Source organism: Hyaena hyaena, unplaced genomic scaffold, assembly GCF_003009895.1.
Source record: "Hyaena hyaena isolate Hyena2069 unplaced genomic scaffold, ASM300989v1 scaffold_100, whole genome shotgun sequence".
In the NCBI taxonomy this organism is placed as follows: Eukaryota; Metazoa; Chordata; class Mammalia; order Carnivora; family Hyaenidae; genus Hyaena; species Hyaena hyaena.
In genome coordinates, this window is record NW_024080732.1 from 3,545,147 (window position 1) to 3,567,831 (window position 22,685).

Here is a 22,685-nt window from a genome sequence, read left to right on the forward strand (position 1 = left end):
AAACCAATAGACCAGTGATTCCATGAGAATCTAGACAAATGCTCATAACTGAAATCATCTCAGGTGGGAAATATTGACCTAAAATTCAGACCTTCCATTCAGAGACCACAGATCTCTATTTATCTCCCTAAACCCAATTTCAAACATTCAGCTGGTGGGTTGGGAAATCAGGTAATCAAACTTTCCATCTTCTGAGGGCTCCTTGGACACACTGAGCAATAGAGGTCCTTTGTGACCTGTCTACTGGGATGCTCTATCATAAAGTTCATGATATTATTATGAAGTCTGCATATTGTTGCCAATATGATAGCTATTTTGTCTAACTGTCCCTATTCTGTGTAAGTCAGCTAGGTGTTGATCCTGTGAGATTAGTAAAAATATGTATCCAGATGGTTAAGAGGTCCTGGGCAGGTAATTTTGTTTTTTACCAAGCTATTCACACCCACCAGGGCTTCTCTGACATCAGAGTAACCATGAGAACAAAGCTTGAGTCATCAGGACCCTGAGACATGAGCGCCTCATTCATCCTTTCCCTGCTGTGTCCTCCCATCTGCATTTTGAGTGATATTGTACCACCACTGCTGGGAAAATATGGAATTAATCAACAGTGAGTATGAAAGAAAAGAATCCTTGTTACTGAAAGCTTTCTACACTTCAATATATTTAAATATGTGAAGTAGGAAAAATGCTTTATGTTCTGCTTTGCTCATTTTGGTGTGGAGTTCTTATTCACTCTATGTAGCTTGAATAAAGTGGTCTGGGGCAGTAGTGAAGATATGGCCAGACCCACGCTCTTGCCTGAATACCATTTTTACATTACTTCCTGATTGACCAGAAATGGAACTAGTGGGAATGGAAGAGAGACCCTCTAACTAGTCCCTTTTATTTACATATATGGAAATTATTTTGCAGAGAGGACAGAGATAGCACTAGAGCCCAAAGCTTGAAATGGAATGACAAAATAGTGCATCCCTTTTGATTTGCTTCTTCATGTTAGCTTGTGCTACCCGTCCTAAGTCCAGAGCATCTTCCTCAGTCTATTCTCCAGACACTAGAGCTGAAGACTTATATAGAGAAAGCAAACAAATGAAGAGTGAAGGTTTAGCCCATTTTGTCAGGATAACTGGGTTCTCAAAACCGAGACCTACCACTTGTTAGCTCTGTGAGCCAAATCTAGTTTCTTAAAATCCCAAAGCCTCAGTTAACTCATCTGTGAAATGGACATTATAACAACCCCTCCAGGATAGGGTTGCTATGAGATCTGAAGGAACTATTGCACATAAAGCACTCAGCAGATCTTGCCACACAGTAAGTGCTCAGTAATGTTAGCTATGATTACTCTGTGTCCCTTCTGAGGAAAAAGGCTGTAGGGTGATAGCATTAGCCAGCAGTAAAATTCACATATGTGATTTCATTTTGGTAAATAGTAGCATTCTTGGCAGAACAGCACTGAACCAATTTATGAAGATTTTTTTTCTTATATTCTTCCTGACTCTATCAATCTAATATCTTTTCAGTTTCAATCTGCATCAGCCCAGAGACTATCCTTGCCCATCTTTATTCCATCGTCCAGGCTTTAACTGCATAGGATACTAAAACTGTTAACAAATCCAGGACTTTACATAACAAGACACAGACAACACAATAGGCTGGAAGATAGAACAGGAAGGGCCTCCTTCCCTTCAAAAGTGAGCAATGGAGCCAGAGTTACATTTGTTAGTAAGAACTTCATTGCTGCTAGTGTGGGTTTTAAGCTGTTTGAAATGGATTAGAGGGTGATATGGAGCCCAAATCAGGCCCATTTGGAAAGAGGGGGTGGGGTAATGGGCTCTGGAAAGACCTGCCTTCTTACTTTATTTCTCATCCCTTCTAAGCCTTATGCTAAAAGCAAGTTAGTGAAAGGGTCAGTTCTACTAAAGAAAACCAAGTCTGAAAGCAATTTCATCTCCTGTGGAAAGTCCAGGGAAACCAATTCCCCAACCCAGATTTCAGCTCCTTTTTTTAAAGCAGGGGCCAGGAAGGAAGAAAAAACTCTGGAGAGAGAGGTTAGGAAAGCATATGGAGCTGGAGGTGGGGAACTTGAGTTCCCACATAGCTAAGGATGCCCCATGTTTGTGTGTGTGCAGGTATGGCTTCTCCCTGCTGGCCTGTTCTCTGTGGCTTTGTAAACTGTAGGGAAGTACACTGGCTGTGGGCTTAGGACAGCTGGGTACTGTTCTGTTTAACTGCACAACCTGTTACTTTCTGACCTGTTCTTTCCTGAAATTTCTTCTCTGTGTAAGGCAAAAATTAGACAAGATAATTTTTCAGTTACTTTCTAGTACTACCATTCTAAGATAAAAATTCCCTGCATGCCTGAAGGCCAGTGGTCTTTGCTTCTGGGATTGCAAAAAAAGGATTTCTTGGTCACATGTTTTTCCTTCAAGAGAATTTCTTGAACATTGCCAGCATTGGATTCTTTGCCAGACTATTGCTGAGGCCCAGGAGTATCTGAGCCAGTCCTCTGTTGGCAGGACAAGCTGCTCCTGGTGCTTCAGGACCTTGGCTCCCCTAAGGATCACTGACACTGGGAAGAAAGGAAGGAGCTGGCAGCTCTGGGGGTGTTTGAGGTAGCCAAAGGTCTGGGACTGGAGAGATAGCAAGTTGCTGCATTGCAGGTCTTTTGTGGTCCTTTGTGGAGGGAAGGCAGAGGTTGGATGGGGTCATTTTCTGCACTGAGGGTACTCTGTAAGAGCTAGAAGTTGGTCCAGGAGTCACTGGTTGGAGAGATAGAGAAAAAGACTTTTGCAGGTTCATAAAGAAGCCTGTCACTTAGCTTTTATTGACACTGTGCTGGATGGCTAGCTCTCCCACAGCACTGTTTCATTGTGAGGCTACAGAGCACTGGGACCTACTTTGTCCCTGGCCTTAGGGATACCCTGTTATAGCTAAATTTTAATGTTGATTTATTTTTGAAAGACAGAGAGAGAAAGAGAGAGAGCAAGCACAATCAGTGGAGGGGCAGAGAGAGAGATAGAGGGAGACATAGAATCAGAAGCAGGCTCCAGGCTCTGAGCTCTCAGCACAGAGCCAAATGTGGGACTCAAACCCACAAACCATGAGATCATGACCTGAGCCGAAGCCGGTCACTTAACTGACTGAGCCACCCAAGTGCCTCAGTATAGCTAAATTTTAAATGAAGAATTTAGCCAGGCTATATTCAAATTAGCTGCAATAATTAAGATAACATTTGTAAATGTAGAGAGAAGACTAATTTATACCATGGATGCCATCATTGCCCAGTGAGCCTCTGAAGCTTCAATTACAAGACAAATTTCCTTATGAACTGAATGCCAGAAAATGCCCTTGTTGTTATTCTGACAACAGAAGCTAACTTGTTACTCTTTCCTTTTAGAATAAAGAAAGAAGGAAAGAAAAGACAATAGTCTCCTCCTGTTAATAATCTGAGTTGACTCTTCTAAGACTGCAAATGCCTAATGAGTCAGGCTCCAGGCTTGGCTCAGTGCAACATTGAGAGCCTGCCTTAAGTGGCTATTCTTGGCTACACAAAAAACAGGCTGGAAAGAGAATGACCTGGTTTTGCAGCAAGGGATACTGAGACTAAGCCAAGGGTAGGTGCTATGGACTGACTGTGTCCCCTCAAAATTCACATGTTGAAGCCCTAACTTTCAATGTGATGGTATTTGGAGGTGGGGTCTTTGGGAGGTGATTAAGTTTCATTGAGGTCATGACGGCAAGGTTCCTTTGGGCAACTATAACAAAAATTATATACACCCAGTGGTTTAAACAATGGAAATTTAGTTATCACAGTTTGAATGCTGAAAGTCTGAGATCAGGGTGCTGACAGACTTGGTGTCTGGTGAGGACTTGGTTCTTGATTCATTGACCACCATCCCCTTGAATCTTTATACGGCAGAGAAAAAGGAAGCAAATTCTCTTGTGGTCTTTTCTTTTTTTAATTGTTTACTTATTTTTGAGAGAGAGCGAGAGAGAGAGAGAGAGAGAGAGAGAGCAAGCAGGGGGGGCAGAGACAGAGGGAGACACAGAATCTGAAGGAGGCTCCAAGCTCTGAGCTGTCAGCACAGAGGCTGATGCGAGGTTCAAAGCCATGAACAGTGAGATCTTGACCCAAGCCAAAGTCAGACACTTGACCGACTGAGCCACTCAGGCACCCCTGGTCTTTTCTTATAAAAGGCATACATGAATCCCATGATGAGGGCTCCACTACCATGACCTAGTTACGAAGGTAAGTAGGCCTCATCTCCACATATCACATTAGGGATTAAGGGTTTAACAGGTGAATTTTGGAGGAAGGCAAACATTCAGTCTGTAGTGTAGATAGAACTCAACCATACTGGAACACTGATCATAGACCTCCAGCTCCAGAACTGTGAGAAAATATTTTGTTCAAGTGTCTTGTTATGGCAGTCTAAGCTGACTTATACAGACCAAAACTAATTCTAATACTGACTAGTATGAACTGAAATCTTGATAAACAAACAAACAAACAAACAAAAAAAAACCCATTCCCTGTAGAGGCTCTAGCATTTAGGTGATGAAGTCAAAGAATCTGGGTTCAATGTCAGCTCAGCCTCTCCTCAACTGTTTGAAATCAGGCAAGTTACTTAGCTTTTCTAAGTCCCAATTAATTCAACTCTAAAATAGAGATACTAATACTATCAAGGTCATATAATTCTTATGAAACTAAATACATTTATTTTTTAGAGATAATATTCACTTTTATTTTTGAAAAATTTTAAAGGTTATTTATTTTGAAAGAGAGACAGACAGCGTGCATGAGTTGGGGAGGGGTAGAGACTGAGAGAGAGAGAGAGATAATCCCAAGGAGGACTCTGGACTACCAATGTAGAGCCTGATGTGGGGCTCGAGCCCATGAACCATGAGATCATTACTAAGCCAAACTCAAGAGTCCGAAGCTTAATTGACTGAGTCACCCAAGCCCTCAAGGTATTTTCTTTTTTTATGTTTGTTTATTTGTTTGTTTTGAGACAGAGAGAGAGAGAGAGAGAGAATGCGTGGAGGAGGGGCAGAGAGAGAGGGTGAGAGAGAATTCCAAGCAGGCTCCGCACAGCTAGCACAGAGCCTGATGGGGGGCTCAGTCTTACAACCATGAGATCATGACCTGAGCCAAAACCAAGAGTCATTCAACTCACTGAGCCACCAGGTACCCCAACAATAAAGTACATTTAATGTGCCTAGTTCACAGTAAGCACTTAGAGGAATTCTTAGAGGATATCGGCAACATTTTATCACTTAGAAAGGAAGTAGAAGCATGACCATTCTATTGAATTGGACTTTGATGTACAATTCAAATTCAAATCCTCCTTCTTTAGAAGAAGTCCTGGAACCTCTAGATTTTAGAGTCATTAGAGTCTCCTAATAAATCAGTCTCTGGAAAAATAAATCACTCTCTGTAAAGAATCTGATCCTTGGAATCAGAGTGATCTGAATTTTAATCCCAGCTTTGCTGCTTATTAGGTCAAAGTGTCATAACTCCTCAAAACTTTGGTTCCCTCTTACCAGCTTGGATATAACACCTGCCTCCTAGTGCCCCATTGTGAGGAACACATGAGACAGCTGCATGAAGCACTTCGTACAGGGCCTGACACTCCTAGTCACCCTACAAGTCTTAGTGCTACTTCCCTTCTTGAAATAGCTCTAAATGCCAAATAGGTAATCCTCTATCAGCCTTAATATCCAGGGTCAAGAGTCACCTGGGTGGCTCAGTCATTTAAACATCTGACTTTGGCTCAGGTCATGATCTCACGGTTCGTGAGTTCGAGCCCCACATCAATGGGTTCGAGCCTTTCTTTGGGCTCCAAGCTGACAGTGTGGAGCCTGAGTGGGACTCTATCTCTCTCTCCCTCTTTCTCTGCCCCTTACTCTCTCATACTCTCCATCAGAAGAAGAATGAAAGAAAGAAAGAGAGAGAGAAAGAAAGAGAGAAAGAAAAAAAGAAAATTAGTATTAAAAAAAAAATCCAGGGCCAGGAATTCATGTAGCATATGTATATGTATGTTATATATATATATGTGTATATGTATATATGTACATATACATAGTATGTAATATATATAGACAGAAATATAGTAAATATATAATTTATTATATTATACATTATATATGAAAAACCTTATACTTGTAAATGTAAGATTCTGTGCAATTAAAAAATGTTACCATTATTATTTATAATGGTAAATAATATTTATAGGGTGGAGCTAACATGGTAGGATTCTGCCATGAAAAGAGGATTCGATAATCACTTTGTTGGTAGGTAATTTTTAGAAAGGGGAGTTGCCAAATATTTGTGGGGACCTCCATTTGCCAGGCACTGCATCAAATACTTTATGGAATCAGAGATATATCATGATATTGGGCAGAGAGTACTAAGCTGTGACTCCTAGAATGACTATCATATATTTCCTAGAACTGTAATTTAGAATCAAATGATCTCTTTCCAATAGTTTCTAAGCCCCTTAAATAAAGAGACTGTATTTCATAAATATGCAGTTTCTCCACAGCTCCTGGGATAGTGTATCAGAGCAACTTGAGAGATATTTGGTGAATAGGTGATATGTGATTATATTAACTTATTTGTTAACTCTGAAATTATTTACTGAGTATCTACTATGTTCCACACACATTACCAGACACTGGTATGGTAATGATACAGCAATTAACAAAAGGGACCAAGTCTACTTTGCTTTCCTAGAGCTCACACTCTAGCAGGGTAATGCAACATGTAAGGTGTGAAGAGGCACAAGTGGAAAGAGAAAATGAAGCAAGTGGTCAGTGGGTTGGGAGATCACCTGCCAAAAGCCACCTGTGAGTCATCTGGATCCTCCCCCATCATGTTGACACGACTTGGTACGATTATGATGTTTTGTACTCACTGAGAGCCATGATCCCTAAAAATGCATGTCATAAGTATGTTCAAGGAATCTTCTGGTCCTGAGGCCAGGAATAGTACAACTTCTCTTTCTCTCTCCTTTAAATTAATACAATTTAATTTCTAGAATAGTTTTAGGTTTGCAGAAAAATTGAGCAGAAAGTACAGTTTCCATATATCCCTTTGCCCCCAACCCCAAATTTACCTTATTATTAACCTCTTGCATAGGCGGAGTGCATTTGCTACAATTGAGCCAATATTGACACAGTATTAATAACTAAAGTCCATAGTTTACACTAGGGTTCACTCTTGGAGTTGTGCATTCTATACATTTTGACAAATGTGTAATGACATGCATCCACCATTACAGTATCATACTGAGCAGTGTCACTGCCCTAAAACCCCTGCTCCCCACCTATTCATCCTTCCCTCCTCCTAGTCCCTGGCAAACACTGATTCTTGAATGTCTCCATGGTTTGGGGTCTTTCTTAGATTGTCGTATAGTTGAAGCCATACAGAACCTTTCTCTTTTAACAATTATGTTCTCTTTCAGTTTAGTTTGGTTTCTACCTTCATCCCAGAATGATGGAATCCAGACCCCTCTCTCCTTCCCTCTGGGCTAACAGAGGGAAAGATTGGATCTTTACAGTTTCCTTGATTCAGTAAAACACATTTCATCACGTAAATGCCTTTTGATGATGAGCTGGGAGTGATTTTTATCAGTTTAGCCAACTCCCAAAGGTCTCTGCTGTGTCCTGAATGAGAGAACTGAGAAGAAAGCAGGGGCAGGAGTTTTCTCTTTGGTTTGTTTTGCTTTATTAATCTGTATGGATTATCCACTTTTGCACTTAAAGTGACCCAAATTTTCCAGGCAACTGCAAAGCTTCTACTGGATGCAGTTGCTGTGCTGTGGCATTATGGAGTGGCGGGCTGTGCATCCCTGGCCCCCAGGAATTACCATGGGAACAGAGGAGGGCTCTGGCCTTGCCCTTCTCCCAAGGACCCAGAGTGAGAGCGCCCTTTAGAAGATGGGAAGGGGAAGGGCAAGTGTGGGTGAGATCTTGCACGTGTTACTTGTCAGATTTATGACGGCTAATAGCACTTATCAAAAGTGACATTTATTGGGTGTGAAGTGTTCTCATTTGTTAGATAACACAAGCTGTTTAGTATTAAAGCAACTTTTACACAGCACAGTCTCTTCTGTCATTAGGGACCTCCCAGGATTAATTACTGAGATCTATACCCCAATGTTCAGATGCCTCCCAGAACCATAAACTTCTAAATCACACATGAGCTGATTGCCAAGAAATTTTCCTCAAAGCCATGATCTCTCTGTGAAGGGGACAAGGACAAGTTAAGTGAACAGTCAGATGCTCACAGATGAGCATTCCCTGGAGACCTGGGTTCTTAGTCTAAAGTACTTAGACTATCTCTACTTCCCTCATGCTTGAGGTTGCTACAATGACACTTCATATTTATACATAGTTTTTTTAGTTTTTCAAAGCATTCCACCCACTAAGCTGATTTCTTTGTCATCTGTGATTGCATTGCTAGCACCTGGAATGCATCTGGCACATAGTAGTTGCTCAGGAATAGTGCTGGATGAATGAAAGCCCCAGGAAGGACAGGGATCTATCCGCTTCTAAGAGGTGGGTGTGCTGCTTGTCCCAGATCACAAAGGCTCTCAGAGATGGAGCCCAGTCTCTTTTCTGAATCCAAGCTATTCTCCTTCCTTTTGAACACTACTTCAGAACAACATTGTCCCAGGCCTCTGGCTCCCAAGGTCTCCCAGAGCAGCACTGCTTCCATCTACTTTTAGGATGGAATATAACACCTTTAGGGATTATGATAAAAACAGTAAGACTTCAAATGCAAAGTAGTTTGTTGAAGGATTCTAAAATTACTTAGAACAAAGCTGGCGTCAACACAAAAGGGAAATGTACCTAATAGTTTTGAAAGCACTCTGGATCACTGATAGTTCTTTGGCACAAGAAAAGGAATATAAAATGCTACAAGCTGAATTAAGGTGGACATTAGGAAGAACTGTCATGCACGTCTACAAACATTGATGTGCACCAGAGAAATAAAGTTTGTTATCTTCCGTATTATATTCATTGTGTAAGACAGTAAATCTCCACATCTTAGGTAGTCCCAAAACATGTGGGTTCACTCACTAAGAAATATCCCATCTCCAACATCATTATTCCAGTCCAATGCATTGTCACTTTTTACCTGCTGCAAAGCCTTTTAACTGGATTCCTCATTCCTACATTTGCCTTGAAATACCACCTCCCCACTGCCTAAAATATCTCAATGGCTTCCTATTGCATTTAGGATAAAAACAAAAATCTTTATCATGACACATGAGGCTCTGTAGGAGCTGGCCTCTGGCTACCTTTCCCACCTCATTTCTTACCCTATACCTCACTCACCACTTTCACCAGACTGGCCTTCCAGGCTCACAGATGTGCCAACTGTTTTCCTGCCTAAGGACATTTGCAGAGATGCTGTTCCCTCTGCCCACAATGTACTTCCTTTCACTTTTCCCATAGCTGGCTCCTCCTCATTCCCCCAATCTTCTAATCATCCTTCTAATCTCATCCTAAATGTAATCTCATCTGAGAAGTCTTCCCTTACCACACAATCCCAGCCATACCTTTCCCTTGTTATTCTCTCTTACACATTCCTTCATTCTCTTCATAGCCCCTGCTGTTTATTCATTTTTTTAAATTGTAGTGTTTATTGCTCTCCTTACCTTGTATATACCTAAGGACAGGGACCACGTGTATCGGTTATGCCTCTAGAACCTTAGAGCTTACATAGTGCCTGACCTCAGAACAGGCCTACAAGAAATATTTTAGGAATGGAGGAAGAAATACACTAATGAATACCAAGAAAAATAAGGTGCATTTAATGTTCCCAATCCATTTTTTTGTCTATGTATGCATGTAACATTTATGCTTCAAAATCTCAGAGATTTTTGTCTGTTTTTTTTTGTTGTTGTTGTTCACTGACATTTCCCCAGTATCCAGAACAGTGCTTGGCACATAGTTGTTCAAATAAATGTAAATAAATATTTGTTGGATGAGTAATGAGCAGAAACATAAGGAACTATACAATAATATTTAGCAGGGAGACCTAATCTAGTCTGTAAATCAGCAAAAGGATTTGAGAGCAAGAGGCACTGAAACTGAGTCCTGGCATTATCTACCCAAGGGGGGAAGGGTGAGGGATAGGACTGAGTAGTTTGCACATTGTAAACAACCTAAGTAAAGGCCCAAGATAAGAGGCAAATGTGAGCTTGAAGTGCTAGAGTTTCTTAAAATGATTGGGTGTGCAGTACGGCTGACAGAGTGACATTGTAGATATGAAGGAACGCTCATGCAAGCCCTGGTCCCAGGGAACGAGTCCTCTGGGTGGAAACTGTGTTTCCCAGTGTCAATAAACCTGCATTCTGCTTCTTTAATTAGTCTTCAGGAAGTTTGGTTAGGATAAGTTAGCGCTGTTCACTGGTAGTAAATAAATTTTTTCCAAAAAGCAGAGGACTAGATCCAGAGCATCAGGACCTCGCCAAGAATGGCCACCTGTGAGGCCCTGAGTAATGGTCTGCCTGCCTTTCCTTGCAGTTGGGACAAAGCTCTAGGATTCAAGAGGCCTGTGTCCTATGTTTAGGATGTCCAGTGTGTCATCTCTGGGCTCCTGGCTCCTTTTCTATGAATACTCTTGCTCTTGGAAGGCAGGGGCAGTGTCAAATTCTGAGATTTCCCAGCCTCATTGAATACAAAGTATTGCATGTCATAGACATTTGACACTCGGTGACAAGTTAGCAATGCAGAGGTGAGAAAGGCCTGAGGACAAGATGCTTGTGCCTTAACCACCTGTCTTTTGTTCCTAACCTCCTCTCCCCTAACTCCTGTCAGGCTCTTACCCAGAAGGCTTTTCCAGGCCTCCACTCAGATTCTTTTTCCTTCTATCCAACCATGGGAAACTCTGAACCTCTATTTAGCAGTAATCTAAGGTTCTTTTTCTTTTGTTCAGTGAATATTGATTGAGTGCTGATCATGAGTTGGCCTGTGTGCTAAGTCCTAGGGATGTAATGAATAACAGATAGACATAATCTTTGCCCTCAAAGAGTTACAATTTTGTGGAAGAATCAGATCTCAAATTGAAATACACAAGTAAATATATAACTCAAATTGTGATGTAGGTGGCATATCTGTTGTGATGTAGGAAATCATAGATGCAGAACACACATGGCTTACATTTTGTGGAAGTCGAAGTGACACTTGAATTGAGATTAATGCACAGAGGCAGGTAACCATGCAGAGAGCCAGGGGTGGGGGATGGGTGGGGAGCTCTCTAAAAGATGAGTGTGAGTGTAAAAGGCCCAGAGGCAGGACAAAGCTCAGTGCAGCAGAGGAACAGAAAGAAGGCCCAGGTACACTAAGAGTTTGAAAACATAGGCCTGGCTAGATTATGCCTTTCAGACCAGGTTGGATTCTGAATTCTATCCTTAATTCAATGGGAAGCCCCTGAAGAGTTTTAAGCAGGGAATGACATAATCTGATTTACATTTTTACAAGATCATTCCAGCTGCTGTGTGGAGAATGAACTCAGAAGATGCTTACAAGGAAGATATTGCAGTAGTCTGGGTGAGAAATAAGAGTCGTTTGCACCTGGGCTGGAGATGGAGAAAAGAAGGGAAGAGATGTTTTCTTTTAATGTAGAAATGACAAGACTGGTGATGACCTGGATTTGGGGATGAAGGAAAAGAAAGGGCAAGAATGGCTTCCAGATTTCTGGTTTGAATCAATGAAATCTCTTTCACATGACCACCCTGTTCTATTTGGCTCTTGGCATAACTTTGGGAAGAAGGTGGCCAGGGATTTTTGTCCCTGGTTAATGGAAGAAAATAAGAAGCTGAGAGATTAGGTTAGTGAAAGCCAGGACTAGCTCCCTCCTTTCTAGAGGAGGTCTATCCATCCTGGGTATAGCCATCTCTGTTGAGCCCCCATGGGAGGTGCCTGAGTCCTGTCACAGGACCCACATATTTGCTTTGGGGCTGGCAGCCTCCCTGGCTGCCTCTGGGTACAACTCCATCAAGTCTCCATCCTGCCTTTCCCTGCCCACTGGCTCCTGGCTCACTCTTACTTAATGACTCTCATCTCCCAGAAAGTTCCTCCCAGAATCCACAATGGGCGACATTACGAACTCCTCATGTCTGGTGATAACTTTTTATGAGGTTTTTATTCTTTTACAATATATTAAAGCCATATTTTTGCCAGGTTTTTATTTCAGTTTATTTCTTGTCCTTGAATCACTCTTTCCCTTCTCCCCCAGCCCCTCAGCTCTCTCCCCCACTCTCTCACCTGAGCAGGCTTTGCACTGGAGACATTTAATTCTCCTTTAATCCCAATTCCCTGAGGTACATGAAAGCAGCTTTACGAGCCCATAAATCCAAGAAGATAAAGTGCATTTTTATTAGTTGTGTCGACATCAAAGGGAAAAAATGGAATCTAACGTGAAGTAGTCAATAATGAATTTGCTTAATAGCCCTCCTCATCACCTCAATGGGTCTCACTGAAGGTAGTGGTCTCCCAGGTAGGGTGTGGAGACTGGCAGACTTTCTTGGGGATGAGGCAAAGGGTACCACCCTGACTGGCTGTATTTTTATTTTCATTTCTTCCATGAGGAAGATATTTCTTCCAAGTAGAGCTAGAGAGCTTGAAGGCAGGGTTGGAGAGAGGAGAGGTTTGCATGCAGGCATGAGAGGGACGGATGGGCTGGCCGAGCCTTAAAGTCCACCATTGCCCAGGGGTTCTATCTGCCATGCTCTGGACCTAGGTGGATGTTTTGTTCCCTGAGAGCTGCAGAAAGAAAGAGGGTGACGGAAAGATGGAGGGTGGAGGCAGGGATGCTCAGATATCACTAACAAAGAAGGTGTGCTATCTCAGGGGCAGAGTGACCAACATCTCTGTGAAGACAGGGAGGTGTAGTTTGTGAAAGTGAAGGTGAAAGAGCAACCCTCCTGGCATCTGCATTGTCTTCCAGATTAGAGCTCCTCTGCTGTCTCTGGCACACTCCCCTCATTAGCTTAGAGCTGGTGCATCTCATCTTGTACTGTGGCCACAGGTCCAGAGCTTGCAGTTATTCCCTGCCCTTGCCCCCTCTCTTCTTCCCCATCTGCTCACTTTCTCCGTCTTCTCTCTCTGCTACCCTCTCTTTTCTTGCAACTCCTTAGTCTTCTTAAAGGCTTCATGCCTAGGCTGTTATCCACAGGGAGGGCCTTGATCCTAACGTCTACAGGTTGGCACGTATTCAAATGATTTCCTGAGAAAACTGAAACTCCTGGAAGTCTTTGCCCACAGTTTTTAGGACCTTTTGAGGTTGAAAAGGAGAGCTCTTTTCTTGCCTCTGAAAAAAGGGGGAAAAGGATGGTTTTGGGGGATGGGATGCAAGTTTAGTTTATGCCACATGGCCACTAGATGGCAATAGTTAAACATGCAAAAAAGTAAGCAGCTCAGGATTCTGTCAGGTCTCCCTTTCTCTTAGCATTTCTCCCTGCAGTAGGAAGGATTGGGGGTAGGGTATTGAGAACAGAAGCAAGGCACCAGCACATAGGTAGGACCTATGGCAAGAATTTGTGTTGGAAAATAGGGTGGGTCTGTAGCAACTTCAAGGCACTGTGAGAGATCAAGGATAGTCTGCCTCTAGAAGGCTGCCACCCCCAACCCACTTCTCATCCTCCTGCCCAGCATGAGACCCAGCCCCTGGGGCTCCAATTTCTCCTGGCTGGGTGAGGTGGGCATTCCCACATGTACTTACTTCTGTGTTCAGGTGTGACTCTCAAGATGCTTGGCCTTACAAGGGAAGAACAAATGATTTCCTAATTTCTCAAGGTGGCTCTGAAGATGGGTTGAAGTTTTGTCTTATTTCAGAATGCTCTGAGATCATTAAGGGAAGGGCACAGTGCCAAGATTTGCATAAAGTTTTAACTTACACTCTCTTTCATGAAAGTTGTTCATGTGCCTGGAGAAGCCTAGAGCATGGACCCGCCTGTCAGTCAACACATCAATGGATACAAGCAGTGGATAATGGTAGGTGTTCAAAAATATTTATTGAACTGAGCTTAATTGAAGAGTCTCTGCCCTCCAGGACTTTATAATCTAGTGGGGGAGGGCGTTTGCTGTGTGAAGCAATTAAAGAATAATTTAGTGGCTTGCTATCAGTGAACTGGAGGTTAGAAAATCAGAGATCATGTAGAGGCTGGTGGAATTTGAGCTTGGTCTTGAAAGTTTAGATAAGAAACAGTTACAGCATGACTGGAGAGGACAGAAAGAGCCTGGCACAATTAGAACATTTTACTTGCAGGAATGGAGGGTTTATGCTATAGTTAGCAAGATGAAGTAGAGTTAGGTTGGAGGTGGGTACTTAAAAGTCAGGCAAACTGTTTGTACTTCATCTAAAGCAATAGGAAGCTATTGCAAATTCTTGAGGAGGAGAATGACCCGGTAGAAGTGTTGGTTGAGAAAACTCTCGACTATGGCTCATGGCTGGGAGGTCACTGAGTGTAGGGATGGTGGGTCTTTGTTTTCTGTAGTTCTCAAAGGGTCAGTGTAAGGCTTGGCCTTGGCAAGTGTTCGATATATGTTGAATTGAACAGACGTGCCGGAGGAGCCCCAAGGACACTGAGGCTAGTGAAGGACTCCCTCAGGGGAGGTCAGGTTCACTGATGAGTGTGTGGGGCAGAGCTAGGGCTGCCGGCAGTTTGGCTGAGCGCCTCTCATGCCAACCACCAGCTTTCGAGGGTTGCTTTGTTCACTGGCTCAGCAGAGCATGTGAGATGTGATCACAAGCTTGAAATAACACAGACAGGCTCTGCTCTCTGCCACTTTCTATTTTGTTGATCCACTGATTTGACAGTGCCTAAGAAGCATCTACACCTACCTTTCCTGCCTGGATTGCCCACTTGTGGGGATTTCTGCAGTCTAAGGAACGTCGATGACAGAGGCACACTGCTAGCAGCCCCCTCACCTGGACTGAAGTGTGGGCCAGGGATGGAGGAACCCATGGAGGCAGCCTTATGTAAACATTGGTGAAGGTGAAATGTCTAAATGCTTTCGGCTCTCTGCTGTAGGCAAAGGCAGAGCTGGCTGAACTCTGTTTCAACGTCCCCTCACCTCTACCTTCATTCTCATTTTTCCTCTGAGATTGGTATCATTTCATCCGTTTGTGAAAGACACTGAGGACTGGCGATGGTAGGTTTATAACAGATAGCATCACTCCTAAGCTGGGGAATGTGGGGATGGACCCCTGCTCTCATTGTTAAATGCTGTGCCTGTCCCATGAGACTTGCTGACTGGGTCCAGGTTATGAGGGCAAGGGATGCAGGGAAAGTCTGAGCCTGCCAGAGAAGTCTCAAATATGGAGGTGGTAAGGCCTATTGGGATGAGGGAGGGCACTCCCAGAGTTCAGGAGGACAGTAAAATTCTGTTGTTAGATTGAGTTCCATGCTTCCTCAATACCAAGGCTGGGCTCAGGAGAAGACTGGCCATGGGCATGCCTGGGAGTCATGTCAACAGGGTGATGGGGTCCAATGTCAAGTGAGAGGCGAGGGTCAGGAGGACATAGGTATCTGGCAAAAGAGACCAGTTGTTAGTCTAAAAACAATTATTGAACACCTGCTTATCCCAGATAAGGAGTAAGACAGATGGGGAGAAAGGCAAGAAAATCAACAGTTACATTTTAATGTATAGTAAGATGGGTGTGTAAAAATCCTATGGCAACCTGAAAGAAAAATCAGTTGCATCTTCTTTGGGATGGTGGGAATGAGTTGTAAGGATCTTGGGCACACATAACAGAGCTCATGCCATTGACTTGGTCAAGGATGAAGCATAAAGAGCATGAAGCCTTTCAGTGTGCTGCCATAGCTATGGCCTCCTGGAGCCCACTGGTGCAGGAGCTGTGCAGAAATGTTTCCTCATGTTTTGGAACTGTCATTGCAGGTAACACTGAGCTCATGGGCTTCAGTTCCATGATGTCTTCTCTTCCTCCTCATCTCTTAGAACTTCATAAGTCCCAGTGCAAGAGTCAATAATCTTAGCATCATCTTTCCAGTCCCTTTCTCCTGGTCCGTGACCTCACTGCACACATCATCAAGACACTGGAGACCTCTGTCAAGAGAAATAATTCATCTTTGTTCAAGTCACCTTTACCTGCTTCAGAGACCTGTTTGAGAATATGTGTGGTAAGTTTGGCTGGATCTGATGCTCAGCAGCACCAAGTGTTAATGGACTGGCCTTTCTCATATGTCTTGGTAGTGGACAGAATGCATTTTCCAGAGGCAGTGAAGACCCTCAGAGGGTGGTAACATCAGTGTGCCCTAGAAACAATAATGAACTCACTCAATAATAAAAATAATAGCTACCATTTATTAAATGTCTAAAATCATATAGCAAGGAAATGGAAATGCAAATGAGAATTTATCTGTGACTGGGGTGAGTTTCACGATGGACTTGTGGTGCTGGTTAGAGAGAGCCTCCTAGGCTTTGAGTCTATTGAAGGATGGGAAGAGAGAGGAAGAGTGGGGCAGGGTGAGACCCAGGATTGCTGCTAGGTCTGGTATAATAAGCAGGTATGTGAAAGTAGCTTGCTGGGCATAGCCTTTGTTCTCATTCCCAGCAGCCGGCTCCTGAATCTCTCCAGGTGACTGAGGCTTCCTACATACAGCACTTGGGTCATTTAACAGATCATACCTAGCCTATTGTGATATTTGTGATTTATAAGAAAAATGCATGTAATCGTTCAGATAATCAATATATATATTTCTCATATATATTTGGTCTGTTCACAGTTCTTGACTCACAGCTCCCAAAGCCCTTGGAATTTCTTGAATGTTGAGAGTAACAGAGGTGTCTTTTGTTATGTTAATGAGGCAACTTTTGGAAAGTCCTAAGGAAGGAGACTGGTTGCCAATGGAGCCAACTGTGTGATCCGAGGGGTGGAATTTTCCGTCCTATACCATGATATCTGGGAGGGGAGAGGGGCTGGAGGTTCAATCAATTGTCAGTGACAGTGACTCAAGCAATCATGAATATATAATGAAGTCTCCATAAAAACCCAAGAGGACAGCTTTCCGGTCCTTTGTCAGAGAGAGCGTCCATGTGTAGGGAATCAGAACGCTGTCATATGCCAGTGAGCTGGGACCCAAACTCCGTGAGGACAGACGTTTCTTTGTGCAGAACTGTGCCCTGTGTATCTCTTCATCTGGATGTTGATTCATATCCTTTTTATCATATCCTTTAATAAAATGGTAAAGGTTAGCAAGTGTTTCCCTGAGTTCTGTAAGCTGCTCTAACAAGTTAATTGAACCTAAAGTGGAGATCATTGGAACGCCTTAACTGTAGCCAGTCAGAAACGCAGGTAACAGCTTGAGGCTGAAGCGAGGGCTGGTTTTACAGTACTCAACATTTAACCTGTTCAATCTGGTGCTATCTCCCTGTAGATGGTATCAGAATGGAGTTGAATTCTACTGATATCTGAAAAAGCTTGGGTGTTGTATGTGTGGGGACCCTCCTCCCTCCCCATTGGAATTGGACCTGAGAACCCTAAAAGACTGTGCACCAAATTAATCTCATCTGGTTGGTGGCACAAAACATTCTGTAACATGACAACATTGAACTTGGTTCAGATTCAAACCCAACTAACACTGATTGAGAACCTACTGTGTTCCAGGCATTGGGCCCAATAATTTTGTGTAATATTATCACTTTAAATCTTTATGACAACCTAATGTGAAGCATTACCTCAGTTTTTTAACTGAGAGTCCCAGGGGTGTTGCTTCAGGTCCCGTGACGTATTAATAACAGTGGCAGCTTCTTGCCTTTGTGTTAGCTGTTTCTGAGGTCCTTTCAGTTCCAATATTACTACCTGGGCCATAGGGAGAAACATGGGAATTGATTACAGCTGGAAGCAGGATGCTGGATGATTCCAAAAGAACAACTTCCTTTTTTCTATCACTAACAGTCTCTCCTTTCAGGTGTTCTTTCACTGGATAACTAATAGCTACTGTTTCCTTCTTCTCATTTCTTTTTCCTATCCCCAGGAGTAAAAGTCAAGGAAAACACGAGATTAGAAACAATAAAGAACTTGTATAATAAAGGCTGGTATGCAAAGGATAGCAGGAGAGAAGGGTAAGGGTAGCTAAGTGGAAGACACTCATATCCAGGAACAGAAGGGCTGGGTAAAGCCTCAGCCACTACTTATAAACTGAGTGGATGCAGCTCAGGAAAGTTGCAGTATCTGCTTGGTATGGCTGACACCAGCTGTTCACCAGTCACATTCCCCCTTCCTTTTTGGTTAACAGCTAGACTGAATTTCCTAGCCTCTTTGAAGTTAGGGTGATCAAATGACTGAGTGTTGGTCAGTGAGATGTGAGTAGTAGTGATATGTGCTGATGCCAGGCCTGGCCGTTAAGAACTTCTCACCCATGACCTCCATCTTTTTTGCTCTCCCACAGCAACCCTAGAAGCCACATGCTGGTGATGGTGAAGCCACGGATGGAAGGAGCTTCGGTCCCAGAATCACCACTGTGATAGAGAAACTTTCATTACGTGAAGCCCTTGGGATGTGAAGGTTTATCTATTACAACAACTAGCCTACCCTTGGTTAATATACTCAGGATGCTCATATGGAGAAAAAGAGGGTGCTAGTTAGAATGATTTCTGAGGTCCTTCAGAGCTTAATAGCTTCTGGTTCTATGGCGCCATGAAAGAAGAGTGCAAATTCTAGCAGCATCGCATTGAACATGATTTATAGTAACTTGTGAGCTTCTCTATAGTCCCTGTCTTTGGAGAACTTCCATTTGAGGCCAGCTGTGGTAAATAGCTTTACTTTCTTGGCACTGTACTTTATTCCAAATGAAATAAGTCAGAACCCTTCTCATCTCTGTGGACTGAATATAATTGCAAGGGCCTCTTCATGTGCTCCAGGAAATGATGAACATGAAATAAATAATGTTTTGCAAATGTTGTGTTTGTATACACTAATTGTTATTATAAGGGCTTATTATTTTTGGGATTATTATAAATTATTAATAATAATTATTAGTCAATATTAAGATAAGGTTGTAATTAAGATTCAGGAAGTCAGTGAAAGATTCAGGAACTCACAAGTGATCATGTAACATATGGCATTTACTTTCATTGACCCCAGCCAGGTTACATTAGTCCAAATGGTAATATAATCCATTTTATGTAAACCAAATTGGTGACAATTGAAACTCTCATAAACAGACACATTAGGGAATGATTATTTCAGAGAACTTTAACTATCAGTTTTCCTGATCTTATCTTGTTTAATATTGAAAGAAAGAGATGAAACTTTCATGTGAAAAATTATCAATTAAAGATCAATTTAAAATAATGATAAAGTAACACTGAAATTGGGGGAAGGTGAGTCAGACTAAGTAAAATACAGTTTAAATAAGATTTTTTTTTAAACTACTACCCAACATGGGGGTTCCTGGGTGGCTCAGTTTGTTGGACATCTGACTTAGGCTCAGGTCAGGATCTCATGGTTCATGGATTCGAGTCCCCTGTCGGGCTCTGTGCTGACAGTTCAGAGCCTAGAGACTGCCTTGGATTCTGTATCTCCTTCTCTCTTGGCCTGTCCCTTGCTCATGCTCTGTCCCTCTCTCAAAAATAAATAATAAATATTTTTTAAATTTTAAAAAAGTTAATACCCAAAATGAAGTATTTCCTTAAAATGGGTTTGCAGAGACAATTCTGTCAACACAGTTTCTGCATCATTCATGTATTGGGAATATAGCAGTGAACCATAAATACAAAGTTCTTGTTCTATGGGGAGATAAACAATGTACATTTAGAGAATTCAATGTCAGTTACAGCCAAAAATCATTGCATCCTGTCATGCTTTTTACTAAGCATTTTACAGGTGTTAACTCATTTAAGCTTTGTAGAGTTTTATAGGATAAATGATATTTCTCTGATCTCCATTTTACAGGTGGGAAAACTGATGCACAGAGAGGTTAGTTGTCAAAGCCAGAGAGCCTGTTTTTAACTCCTAATCTATACTGTCCCTTAAGGGCTTATCTACAAAGGGCTACAAAGAACATGAATCAGGGAATAAAACATGATAGAGAAGAGGTGGCTAGTTGGGATGGTTAAAAAGACAAAACATTTAAGCAAAACCTGAGTGGAGTAGGAAACCAGTCTGAAGAAATCAAGGGAAAGACTGAATTCTAGACAGAGGGAAGAGCAAGTTCAAAAGCCCTGAGATAGGAAAAGTATTGTGGGTTTGAAGAACATCAAGATGGTTGGTTTATGAGTGGATGAGCAAGGAGAAGAATGAGAGAAGACAGAATTGGAAAGATAGGGCTAGATCTTGTAGGGCCTTGGCATACATGACAAGGGTTTTGGCTATTGCCTGAAGAATATGGCAAACCATTGTAGGGTTTTGAGTAAGGGCAATAATGATGTCTAATTTACATTAATAAACAATGAACTATTCTGGATGTTCAGTTTGTGGAGTGCAAGATGACAAGAGTAGAAACAGGGATGTGGTGCAGAATGGAGACTACTGCAGCAGTCCAGGCAAGAGGTAATCCCAAAATCTGGAGTTAGATTAGAGTGGGAGTGAGAGAAAGAGGAGAATATACATGATATTAAGTCTGTTTTGGCCTGAGCAACTGGGTGTGAAGTGGTGAAATAGGGAAGAGTAGAGATGAACAGGTCTTTGGTGGTATTTGGAGGTAATTAAGAGTACTGTTCTAGACATGCATGTGGATACTGTGGATACTGAGTAAGAAAGTACATACTCAAGCCTGAAGATCAGGGGAAAAGTAGGAGTAAGAGATACTAATTTTGAAATCACAGCCACAGATATGGAGAAAATGGTAGAGAAAAGATCTACAGGTAGTCTAAGATTTCAACATTTAGAACTCAAGAAGAGGAGGAACCAGTAAAGCCGACTGACAGAGTGGATGGTGAAGCAATAGTAATACAGGGAAAGTGGGGTTCCCAATACCAAGACATGAAAAGGTTTTAAGTAGGATGACAGAGGAGTGGTTCAATAAAGAGACCAATAATTAATCAATCACTGGACTTGGCAATATGGAAATGGTTTTGATAAGTGCAATTCTTCCATGGGATGATGGGACCACGAGCCTGTTTGGAAAGTCAGAATTTGTTCAGTAAGGCTGCCATAATGATCAACTCTCAACTCTAAAGGACTTGTCAAACAGTAACGTGTCTTGTTGTTGTTCATGTTACCTGGTGACAGCTGTGGGTCAGCTATAATTCTGGTCCTTATAACTTCTAATTTTAAAACTCAGGCTGAAGGAAAGCTCCAATCTTGGGTTTGGAGTTATTGTAGCTTAGGGGAAGAGCAAGATATCTGGTGGCAACTTAGCATACCTCTTAAAGCTTTTTACTCAAATACAGCTTATATCATGTCTACTATGATTCTGTTGGGTAAACCAGCCACATGATCAAACCGATGGCTGAGGAAGCTATATTCTACCTGCAGAAGGCACTGCAGGTCATGTGGCAACCACTAGGGACACAATTTTTATAGAAAGGAGGAGCCAATTGTTGGGAACAATGGCAGTCTTCTACAAAGAGAGATCAAGATAAATTGTAAGGTAAATTAATAAAGATAAGACTTTTTTAAAAATCAGAAATTTTACTATAAAAAGAACAAGTAAATAGGGTAGTAGCTGTGAGAGCTGCTGCTGCTTTAAGATGTGTGTTATTTCATCATGTTTGTGTGTGATATACTGTTCTTAGAGAGGTGGAAGTGAAGAAAGAGAGTGATAGAATAACTACAGGGACAAAGTCTTTCAGGTGGAAGAAAACAGGATCCTCTGGATGTGGAAAGGTTGATCCCTAGGAAGAATTTTGGCGGAGGAAGAAAAGGTAGAGCTCATTGCACAGAAGCTGGGAATTGTGGCTTTATGAATTTTTCTGATTGCTTCTGTGTTCTTAAAGAAATAGACCATCATCCAAGAGTGAAGAAGTAAAAAGAGGTGTTGGAGATTTGAAATGTGAAAAGTTGTGAAATAATTACCTGAAATGAATAGAAAAATGAAGTAAGAACACTGTTCTACTTGGGGTCTGAGGTCATGGATTTAGGATGAGAATAGTCCAAGTGTTTGCATGTTTTTCATCATTACCATTCAGCTAGATACAGGTATGAGGTAGATGGAGAGCTGGAGGCATCTAGGACGGCTTCCACGATGGAGAGCAAGGGAGACAATAGAACTGATGGCTTATCCAATGGATTGATTTTTTTAAAAGGAAGATGGAGTGAAAACATGAAAAGAAGTATAAATAGTGAGTATATATTTTATGATCTGGAAGTTCTGGAGGATCAAAAAATGTTGAAGTAGATGCACTAGACAGAGTAAACTGGAATATTGGTGATGATGGTGAGTTGGATATTTGATGTGAGGATACTGGAAATGACAGTTAGTGATGACAGTCTGGGCTATGGACATGGGAATAGTTGGCTGAGATGGACTGAGATGATTACTGAGCTGATGACTGGCAGTGACATCAGACACTGAGAAACTAGGTATTTACTGGATCAAGTATGTGAAGATAGAAGTCACCAGGAGAGAGGAGGAGGATATCCATTAGGATATGGAAAGGATGGAAGCAAAGAGGTTATAAATAAATGCAACAAAGAAATGGTGAGTATTACCAGATGGCAAAAGCTTCTGAATCTCATGATGTGATTCTAACAGTCTTGCTTT

At 42.1% G+C, this 22,685-nt stretch overlaps 1 long non-coding RNA gene across 1 annotated transcript; it reads left to right on the top strand.

The window, feature by feature from the left end:
• Positions 1 to 315: 315 nt before the first annotated feature.
• LOC120234022 lies at positions 316 to 18,936 on the top strand. Its single transcript, XR_005528963.1, has 4 exons — positions 316 to 607; positions 13,928 to 14,007; positions 15,916 to 16,157; positions 18,429 to 18,936. It is a non-coding gene; the product is annotated as an uncharacterized LOC120234022 (long non-coding RNA).
• The last annotated feature ends 3,749 nt before the right edge of the window (positions 18,937 to 22,685 follow it).